Below are 11,410 nucleotides of genomic sequence, written 5' to 3'. Positions count from 1 at the left end.
GATCATACCCTCGAAATCACTACTATCTTTGCTATGCTAGTTTGCTCGCTCTTTTGCTATGACAATGCTACGATGCCTACCACTTGCTTTCAAGCCTCCCAAATTGCCATGTCAAACCTCTAATCTTGTCCTAGCAAACCGTTGATTGGCTATGTTACCGCTTTGCTCAGCCCCTCTTATAGCGTTGCTAGTTGTAGGTGAAGATTGGAGGCCGTTCCTTGTTGGAACATTTATTTTACTTGTTGGGATATCATTATATTATCTTGTTATCTTAATGCATCTATATACTTGGTAAAGGGTGGAAGGCTCGGCCTGTCGCCTAGTGTTTTGTTCCACTCTTGCCGCCTTAGTTTCCGTCATATCAGTGTTATGTTCCCGGATTTTTGCGTTCCTTACGCGGTTGGGTTATAATGGGAACCCCTTGATAGTTCGCCTTGATTAAAGATTTTCCAGCAATGCTCAACCTTGGTTTTACCATTTGCCACCTAGCCTCTTTTCCCCTTGGGTTTCCGGAGCCCGAGGGTCATCTTATTTTAAACCCACCCGGGCCAGTGCTCCTCTGAGTGTTGGTCCACCTGTCAGCTGCCGGTGGCCACCAGGGGCAACTCTGGGCTGGCCTACCCATACCTAAGACAATCTGAGTGTGCCCTGAGAAAGAAATATGTGCAGCTCCTATCGGGATTTGTCGGCACATTCGGGCGGTGTTGCTGGCCTTGTTTTAACCTGTCAAAGTGTTAATGTCCGGTTGTAGATAACTTGAACCTTAACTTAACTAAAATGAATCAACTGAGTGTGTTACCGTGATGGCCTCTTCTCGGCGGAGTCCGGGAGGTGGACACGGTGTTGGAGTAATGTTTGCCGCAGGTTTGCCCTCTCTAGTTTCTCGCTCGCGCTTTGCCTCCTCTTCTCGCTCTCTTTTGTGAACAGGATAGCCACCATATTTTGCTAGTCGCTTGCTGCAGCTCCACATATTTTACCTTGCCTTACTTATAAGCTTAAATAGTCTTGATCGCGAGGGTGCGAGATTGCTGAGTCCCTGTGGCTCACAGTTTACTATTACACCAGATGCAGGGCCTGATGTTCCCGCTCCAGGTGACGCGCTCGAGCTTAAGTGGGAGTTCTACGAGGACTCTCAACGTTACTATGTTTCCTTTCCTGATGATCAGTAGTGGTGCCCAGTTGGGGGTGATCGGGACCGTGTCGCATGTTGGGTTATCTTTTATTTTGGCGCCATAGTGGGGCCATGAGTGTTTGGATGATTTAGTGTTATTTATGTACTTGATTGACGTGGCGAGTGTAAGCCAACTATGTTATCTCCCCTTTTATTATTGATATTACATGGGATGTCGTGAAGATTGCCTAACTTGCGACATATGCCTTCAATGCGATTATGTCTCTAAGTCGTGCCTTGACACGTGGGAGCTATAGTCGCATCGAGGGTGTTATAGTTTCATGCAATATGATAAAAACCCCATCTTGTTATCCTCGATGGCAACAATACAATACGTGCCTTGCTGCCCCTTCTGTCACTGGGAAAGGACACCGCAAGATTGAACCCAAAGCTAAGCACTTCTTCCATGGCAAGAACAACCAATCTAGTAGGCCAAACCAAACTGATAATTCAAAGAGACTTGCAAAGATAACCAATCATACATAAAAGAATTCATAGAAGATTCAAATATTATTCATAGATAGACCGGGTCATAAACCCACAATTCATCGATCTCAAAAAACACACCGCAAAAAGAAGATTACATCGAATAGATCTCCACGAGAGAGGGGGAGAACATTGTCTTGAGATCCAAAAAGAGAGAAGAAGCCATCTAGCTACTAACTATGGACCCGTAGGTCTGAAGTAAACTACTCACACTTCATCGAAGAGGCTTGGATGATGATGTAGAAGCCCTCCGTGATCGATGCCCCCTCCAGCGGAGCTCCGAAACAGGTCCTAAGATGGGATCTCGTGGATACAGAAAGTTGCGGCGGTGGAATAAGTTTTTTGGCTCCGTATTTGGTCATTTGGGGATACGTGGATATATATGGGAGGAAGAAGTGTGTCGGTGGAGCTTCGAGGGGCCCACGAGGCAGGGGGCGTGCCCTACGGGGGGGCGCGTCCTCCACCCTTGTGACCGCCTCGTGGCTTTCTTGACGGAGGGTCCAAGTCTCCTGGGTCTTATCTGATGAGAAAATCATGTTTCCGAAGGTTTCATTCCGTTTGGACTCCGTTTGATATTCCTTTTCTTCGAAACCCTAAAATAGTCAAAAAGAAGCAATTCTAGGCTGGGCCTCCGGTTAATAGGTTAGTCCCAAAAATAATATAAAAGTGGATAATAAAGCCCAATAATGTCCAAAACAGTAGATAATATAGCATGGAGCAATCAAAAATTATAGATACGTTGGAGACGTATCAAGCATCCCCAAGCTTAATTCCTGCTCGTCCTTGAGTAGGTAAATGATAAAAATAGAATTTTTGATGTGAAGTGCTACTTGGCATAATTTCAATGTAAACCTTCTTAATTGTGGTATGAATATTCAGACACAAAAAGATTCAAGACAAAAGTTCATGTTGACATAAGAATAATAATACTTCAAGCATACTAACAAAGCAATTATGTCTTCTCAAAATAACATGGCCAAAGAAAGCTATCCCTACAAAATCATATGGTCTGGCTATGCACAAAGTATTTAAATCATGCACAACCTTGATGACAAGCCAAGCAATTGTTTCATACTTTTGACATTTTCAAAACTTTTTCGATCTTCACGCAATACATGAGCGTGAGCCATGGATATAGCACTATATGTGGAATAGAATGGTGGTTGTGGAGAAGACAAAAGGAGGGGAAGATAGTCTCACATCAACTAGGCGTATCAATGAGCTATGGAGATGCCCATCAATAGATATCAATGTGAGTGAGTAGGGATTGCCATGCAACGGATGCACTAGAGCTATAAGTATATGAAAGCTCAACAAAGGAAACTAAGTGGGTGTGCATCCAACTCGCTTGCTCACGAAGACCTAGGGCATTTTGAGGAAGCCCATCATTGGAATATACAAGCCAAGTTCTATAATGAAAAATTCCCACTAGTATATGAAAGTGACAGAATGAGAGACTGTCTATCATGAAGATCATGGTGCTACTTTGAAGCACAAGTGTGGTAAAAGGATAGTAACATTGTCCCTTCTCTCTTTTTCTCTCTCTCTCTTTTTTTTGTTTGGGCCTTCTCCTTTTTTTGTGGCCTCTTTTTATCGTCCGGAGTCTCATCCCGACATCTGGGGGAATCATAGTCTCCATCATCCTTTCCTCACTTGGGACAATGCTCTAAAAATGATGATCATCACACTTTTTATTTTTGTTACAACTCAATACTTAGAACAAAATATGACTCTATATGAATGCCTCCGGCGGTGTACCAGGATATGCAATGAATCAAGAGTGACATGTATGAAAGAATTATGAACGGTGGCTTTGCCACAAATACGATGTCAACTACATGATCATGCTAGCAATATGACAATGATGGAGCGTGTCATAATCAACGGAACGGTGGAAACTTGCATGGCAATATATCTTGGAATGGCTATGGAAATGCCATGATAGGTAGGTATGGTGGCTGTTTTGAGGAAGGTATTTGGTGGGTGTATGATACCGGCGAAAAGTGTGCGGTATTAGAGAGGCTAGCAATGGTGGAAGGAAGGAAAGTGCGTATAATCCATGGACTCAACATTAGTCATAAAGAACTCATATACTTATTGCAAAAATCTAGAAGTTATCAAAGCAAACTATTACGAGCATGCTCCTAGGGGGATAGATTGGTAGGAAAAGACCATCGCTCGTCCCCGACTGCCACTCATAAGGAAGACAATCAATAAATAAATCATGCTCTGACTTCATCACATAACGGTTCACCATACGTGCATGCTACGGGAATCACAAACTTTAACACAAGCATTTCTCAAATTCACAACTACTCAACTAGCATGACTCTAATATCACCATCCTCATATCTCAAAACAATTATCAAGCATCAAATTTTTTCTTAGTATTCAACACACTCAAAAGAAAGTTTTACAAATCTTGAATACCAAGCATATTATTATTAAGCAAATTACCATGCTATTAAGACTCTCAAAATAATCTAAGTGAACCATGAGAGATCAATAGTTTCTATAAAAAAAATCCACCACCGTGCTCTAAAAGATATAAGTGAAGCGCTAGAGCAAAGCTATAAAACTCAAAAGATATAAGTGAAGCACTAGAGTAAAACTATAGAGCTCAAAAGATATAAGTGAAGCACATAGAGTATTCTATCAAATTCAAAATTATGTATGGCTGTATCAAAAGGTGTGTACATAAAGGATGATTGTGGTAAACTAAGAAGAAAAGACTCAAACCATAAAAGACGCTCCAAGCAAAACACATATCATGTGGCGAATAAAAATATAGCTCCAAGTAAAGTTACCGATAGAAGTAGACGAAAGAGGGGATGCCTTCCGGGGCATCCCCAAGCTTTGGCTTTTAGGTATCCTTAGATTATCTTAGGGGTGCCATGGGCATCCCCAAGTTTAGGCTCTTGCCACTCCTTGTTCCATAATCCATCAAATCTTTACCCAAAACTTGAAAACTTCACAACACAAAACATAAAGTAGAAAACTCGTGAGCTCCGTTAGGGAAAGAAAGCAAAAGACCACTTCAAGATACTGTAATGAACTCATTATTTATTTATATGGGTGTTATACCTACTGTATTCCAACTTCTCTATGGATTATAAACTATTTTACTAGCCATAGATTCATCAAAATAAGCAAACAACACACGAAAAACAGAATCTGTCAAAAACAGAACAGTCTGTAGTAATCTGTAGCTAGAGCAAGATCAGGAACCCCAAAAATTCTAAAATAAATTTCTGGACGTGAGGAATTTATCTATTAATCATCTGAAAAAAGAATTAACTAAATAGCACTTTCCAAATAAAAATTAAATCAGTTCTCGTGAGCGCTAAAGTTTCTGTTTTTTACAGCAAGTTCAACAAGACTTTCCCCAAGTCTTCCCAATGGTTCTACTTGGCACAAACACTAATTAAACACAAAAAACACAACCAAAACAGAGTCTAAATAATTTATTTAGTACTAAACAGGAGCAAAAAGCAAGGAATAAAAATAAAATTGGGTTGCCTCCCAACAAGCGCTATTGTTTAACGCCCCTAGCTAGGCATAACAAGCAAGAATAAATCTAGGTATTGCCATCTTTCGTAGGCAATCCATAAGTGAATCTCATAATAGATTCATTTGGTAATTTTATTTTCTTTCTAGGGAAGTTTTCCATTCCCTTTTTTAATGGAAATTGAAATCAAATATTCCCTTCCTTCATATCAATAATTGCACCAACCGTTCTAAGGAAAGGTCTACCGAGAATAATAGGGCAAGAAGGATTGCAATCTTTATCAAGAACGATAAAATCTATGGGCACATAATTCCTATTTGCAACAATAAGAACATCATTAATTATTCCCATAGGTTTCTTAATAGTGGAATCCGCAAGATGCAAGTTTAGAGAGCAATCATCAAAATTACGGAAATCTAGCAAATCACACAAAGTTTTGGGAATAGTAGAGACACTAGCACCCAAATCACACAAAGCATAAAACTCATGATATTTAATTTTAATTTTAATATTAGGTTCCCACTCATCATAAAGTTTTCTAGGGATAGAAACTTCCAATTCAAGTTTTTCTTCATAAGATTGCATCAAGGCATCAACGATATGTTTAGTAAACGCTTTATTTTGACTATAAGCGTGAGGAGAATTTAGCACAGATTGCAACAAGGAAATACAATCAATCAAAGAGCAATTTTAATAGTTAAATTCCTTGAAATCCATAATAGTGGGTTTAGCAACATCTAGGGTTTTAATTTCTTCAATCCCACTTTTATCAAATTTAGCATCAAGATCAAAAGATTCAGAATTCTTAGAACGCCTTCTAGGTAAAGGTGGATCATATTCAGTCCCATTATTATCAAGATTAATATTGCAAAACAAAGATTTAATAGGGGACACATCAATAACTTTTAGATCTTCATCATTATTTTCATAGGAACTAGAAGAACACGCTTTTATAAAGGCATCTTACTTAGCACGCATCCTAGCGGTTCTTTCTTTACACTCGTCAATGGAAATTCTCATGGCTTTGAGAGAATCGTTGATATTATGCTTAGGTGGAATAGATCTAAGTTTCAAAGAATCAACATCAAGAGCAATTCTATCAACGTTCCTAGCCAAATCATCAATCTTAAGCAATTTTTCTTCAATAATAGCATTAAAATTCTTTTGCGGAGAAATAAATTCTTTAATATTAGATTCAAAATCAGAGGGCATCTTATTATAATTTCCATAAGAATTGTTGTAGGAATTACCATAATTATTAGAGGGATTACTAGGATAAGGCCTAGGATTGAAATTTCCTCTATACGTGTTGTTATCAAAATTGTTCCTACCAACAAAATTCACATCCATAGATTCATTATTATTCTCAATCAAAGTAGACAAGGGAACATCATTAGGATCAGAAGAAACACTCTTATTAGCAAATAATTTCATAAGTTCATCCATCTTTCCACTCAAAACATTAATTTCTTCTATCGCATGCACCTTTTTATTAGTAGATATTTCAGTATGCCATTGAGAATAATTAACCATAATATTATCTAGGAGGTTAGTAGCTTCTCCTAAAGTGATTTCCATAAAAGTGCCTCCCGCAGCCGAATCTAAAAGATTTCTAGAAGCAAAATTCAATCCGGCATAAAAATTTGTATAATCATCCACAAATTCAAACCATGAGTAGGGCAATTACGTATCATTAATTTCATTCTCTCCCAAGCTTGTGCAACACGTTCATGATCAAGTTGTTGAAAATTCATAATATCGTTTCTAAGAGAGATGATCTTAGCGGGAGGAAAATAATTAGAGATAAAAGCATCTTTGCACTTGTTCCATGAATCAATACTATTTTTAGGCAAAGATGAAAACCAAGCTTTAGCACGATCTCTAAGCGAAAAAGGAAATAGCTTCAATTTAACAATATCATTATCGACATCTTTCTTCTTTTGCATGTCACACAGATCAACGAAGCTATTAAGATGGGTAGCGGCATCTTCACTAGGAAGGCCGGAGAACGGATCTTTCATGACAAGATTCAGCAAAGCAGCATTAATTTCACAAGATTCAGCATCGGTAAGAGGAGCAATTGGAGTGCTAAGGAAATCATTATTGTTGGTATTGGTGAAGTCACACAATTTAGTATTATCTTGAGCCATCGCGCCAAGCAAGCAAACTAACACACAAGCAAACAAAAAGGCAAACGGGCAAAAAGAGACAAATAGAGAAAGAGAGGGAGGATAGAGAGAGAGGGCGAATAAAACGGCAAGGGTGAATTGGGGGAGAGGAAAACGAGAGGAAAATGGCAAATAATGTAATGCGGGAGATAGGGATTGTGATGGGTACTTGGTATGTTGACTTTTGCGCAGACTCCCCGCAACGGCGCCAGAAATTCTTCTTGCTACCTCTTGAGCACTGCGTTGGATTTCCCCGAAGAGGAGAGGATGATGCAGCAAAGTAGCGTAAGTATTTCCCTCAGTTTTTGAGAACCAAGGTATCAATCCAGTAGGAGGCTACACGCGAGTCCCTCGTACCTACACAAAAACAATAGCTCAACGCAATCAACGCGCTTAGGGGTTGTCATTCCCTTCACGATCACTTACGAAAGTGAGATCTGATAGAGATGATAAATAATAGTTTTGGTATTTTTGGTATAGAGATGCAAAGTAAAAAGGTAAAAGCAAAGCAATAATAAAGTAATGGAGATTGATATGATGAGAAAGAGACCCGGGGGCCATAGGTTTCACTAGTGGCTTCTCTCAAGAGCATAAGTATTCTATGGTGGGTGAACAAATTAATGTTGAGCAATTGACAGAATTGAGCATAGTTATGAGAATATCTAGGTATGATCATGTATATAGGCATCACGTCCGAGACAAGTAGACCGACTAGTGCCTGCATCTACTACTATTACTCCACTCATCGACCGCTATCCAGCATGCATCTAGAGTATTAAGTGAAAAACAAAGTAATGCCTTAAGCAAGATGACATGATGTAGAGGGATAGTTTCATGCAATATGATAAAAACCCCATCTTGTTATCCTCGATGGCAACAATACAATACGTGCCTTGCTGCCCCTTCTGTCACTAGGAAAGGACACCGCAAGATTGAACCCAAAGCTAAGCACTTCTCCCATGGCAAGAACAACCAATCTAGTAGGCCAAACCAAACTAATAATTCAAAGAGACTTGCAAACATAACCAATCATACATAAAAGAATTCAGAGAAGATTCAAATATTATTCATAGATAGACTAGATCATAAACCCACAATTCATCGGTCTCAACAAACACACCGCAAAAAGAAGATTACATCGAATAGATCTCCACGAGAGAGGAGGAGAACATTGTATTGAGATCCAAAAAGAGAGAAGAAGCCATCTAGCTACTAACTATGGACCCGTAGGTCTAAAGTAAACTACTCACACTTCATCGGAGAGGCTTGGATGATGATGTAGAAGCCCTCCGTGATCGATGCCCCCTCTGGCGGAGCTCTGGAACAGGCCCCAAGATGGGATCTCGTGGATACAGAAAGTTGAGGCGGTGGAATTAGGTTTTTGGCTCTGTATCTGATCGTTTGGGGGATAGGTGGATATATATGGGAGGAAGAAATACGTCGGTGGAGCTTCGAGGGGCCCACGAGGCAGGCGGCGCGCCCTAGGGGGGCGCCCTCCACCCTCGTGACCGCCTCGTGGCTTTCTTGACGGAGGGTCCAAGTCTCCTGGGTCTTATCTGATGAGAAAATCACGTTTCCGAAGTTTTCATTCCGTTTGGACTCCGTTTGATATTCCTTTTCTTCGAAACCATAAAACAGGCAAAAACAGCAATTCTGGGCTGGGCCTCCGGTTAATAGGTTTGTCCCAAAAATAATATAAAAGTGGATAATAAAGCTCAATAATGTCCAAAACAGTAGATAATATAGCATGGAGCAATCAAAAATTATAGATACGTAGGAGACGTATCATCCCACAGTACGAGCTCGTGCCAAAACTGGAATTTGTTTCTTACTACTACCAACTAGTACTAGTAAGGTACACGTGCATTGCACGCATGAGATTCTGGTGGTTTGTGCATTATGCTTCTACATGTGGAGCTTTCTGGATTCTAACATGTGGCAAAATCTGGTGGAATGTAAGGTTAGGCAAGTTTGATTAACTTAGGTGAGTGTTTGGTTCAAGCCACACCTTAGGCAAGCCACACTAAGGCCCCACATGACATACACACAAAAAATGTGGCAAGTTTCCCTTAGGCTTGCCAACTTGTTTCTCTCGTTTTGAATCCTAAGCTTAGTTGTGGCAAAGTTAGGGTATGTTTGATTCAAAGGATTTTCATAGGATCTTTGAAGGATTAGAATCCTTAGGAATCTTTCCTACGTTGGTCGTTTGATTCGTAGGATTGAATCATGTAGAATATTTTCCTAAGGATTCATTTGTACTACGTTTCACAGGAATTCTAACATGCACTCCAACCTCTTGAAAGAAATCCTTTGTTTTTCATGTGACACAATCAAACAAACTCAAATCCTATAGGGATCCAATGAACATGCCATTCCAATCCTACTTTTTTCCTATTCCTGTGTTTCTGCAATCCTATGAATCAAAGAGGCCCTTAGTCATGAATTAAGTTCAACCATGGAGTCTTCTAGATTATACATGTGGCAGAATCTGGTGGATGATATCCAACGGCCAGTAGTGCTTGGATTCTCCATCTTTGTACCGTCGGATTGGCTTCATCCAATGACCAACTTTCAAAGTTTTTCACACACTATATAGGGGGTATAGATATAGATGTGCCGGTCTTTGCAATGGATCCAAAGTATATATATATTTAGTGGAGTGCACTCTAAACACATTATCTATTTATTTTTCTCTAACCTTCCGTAGCCATGCAACCAAGCCACATAAGCTTCATGGGTGCCCCCCACATCATATTATTCATACTACATTGATTGAAGAAAAGATAAATCACCCAAAACAAGATCTTCCCATTTTTTGTTCCTACGATGTTGTGTCGTGCACGTACATACTAGTTGTATAGTGGTAGTACTAGTAATATAGTATTAGGAGTACAAACTTGGTACTAGTAGGAGTAGTACTAGTACGGAATGCTCATACTCTATCAACGAGCCCCGTCTGACACCAAATTTCTTGGCTTCCGTGCTACAGCTAGATCTTCCCCTCGTTTCTGTTTTCCAACCCGGTGCTAGGCGGGGTGTCGGTTTGCTCAACGGCTGTCCCACATGAAAGTGAAAATAGTAGGCAACACGCCTTCCCTAAGCTATGTGTCGTGCCGGACGGGCCGTGTTATACTCCCGATTCCCGGGCGTGTGGGGGTGCGACGCGAACGCGGCAGGCCTTTTCCTTTTACCAGCAATGTGCCTGTGCGTTGCGACGGATCCAAAGTAGTAGAATAGTAGTATTTGTTCACAAACTTGAAAGAAATCACTATTGTTTTGATATACTCCTAATATATTACTCCCTCCGTACCTAAATATTTGTCTTTTTTGAGATTTCAAATGGACTATCACATACGGATTATATAGACATATTCTAGTGTTTCTAGCAAGATGCCCACGCGTTGCACGAAGTTGATGGAAAATGTAAGCACAACTTATAAATTGACGAATGGAGTACTAGTTACAGTGATGCATATAATTAAGCAAAGGGGTCGCACATGTCGGTATTGACTGGAACGAGAATGCAACAGGACAACAAGAATTAAGGCCACGATGATGCGATCGCAGTGGTGATTACAAAAGGCAAGAAGAAAGATGGATCCACGAACGTACGACCTCCTCCTCCTCAACTTAGTGCGTCGGGCCACCGACCGGCGGCTAAGGAGCGGCGGCTTTTGTGGCGAGGTCGAGGTGCTTCTCAGCAAAGGCATCCAAGGCTTCCAGCCAGTTGAGGAAGGCCTACATCGTAGTGTCCTCACTGGCCTTGTAGATACCTATGTACATGATTTCCTTGTACATGTGGATGTGTAGGCCGACAAATTCTTGCAGGGCGAGGCGCCTCACGGCGAGCACGACCTCCAGGTGGACATTCTTCGTGGCGTCAGCGGGCAGTCGCAGGGCCACCAGTTCTTGAAAGAGGTTCCGGCCATGGAGGCCGATTAGGGTGGCAGGCAATGAGGAGCCCGGGCGCGCGGGCTGGAGGAGTACGGCGATGTCGTCCGCGAGCTTCTTGAGGACGGTGAACTTGTTGCTGGTGGCAACGATCATCTGGTCCAACTGAGAGTCGTAGTTGGCGTC

This window comes from Triticum urartu, chromosome 6A (assembly GCF_056163025.1).
Source record: "Triticum urartu cultivar PI428250 chromosome 6A, HENAU_Tu73, whole genome shotgun sequence".
Taxonomy (NCBI): domain Eukaryota; kingdom Viridiplantae; phylum Streptophyta; class Magnoliopsida; order Poales; family Poaceae; genus Triticum; species Triticum urartu.
This window is presented reverse-complemented; position numbering follows the sequence as displayed.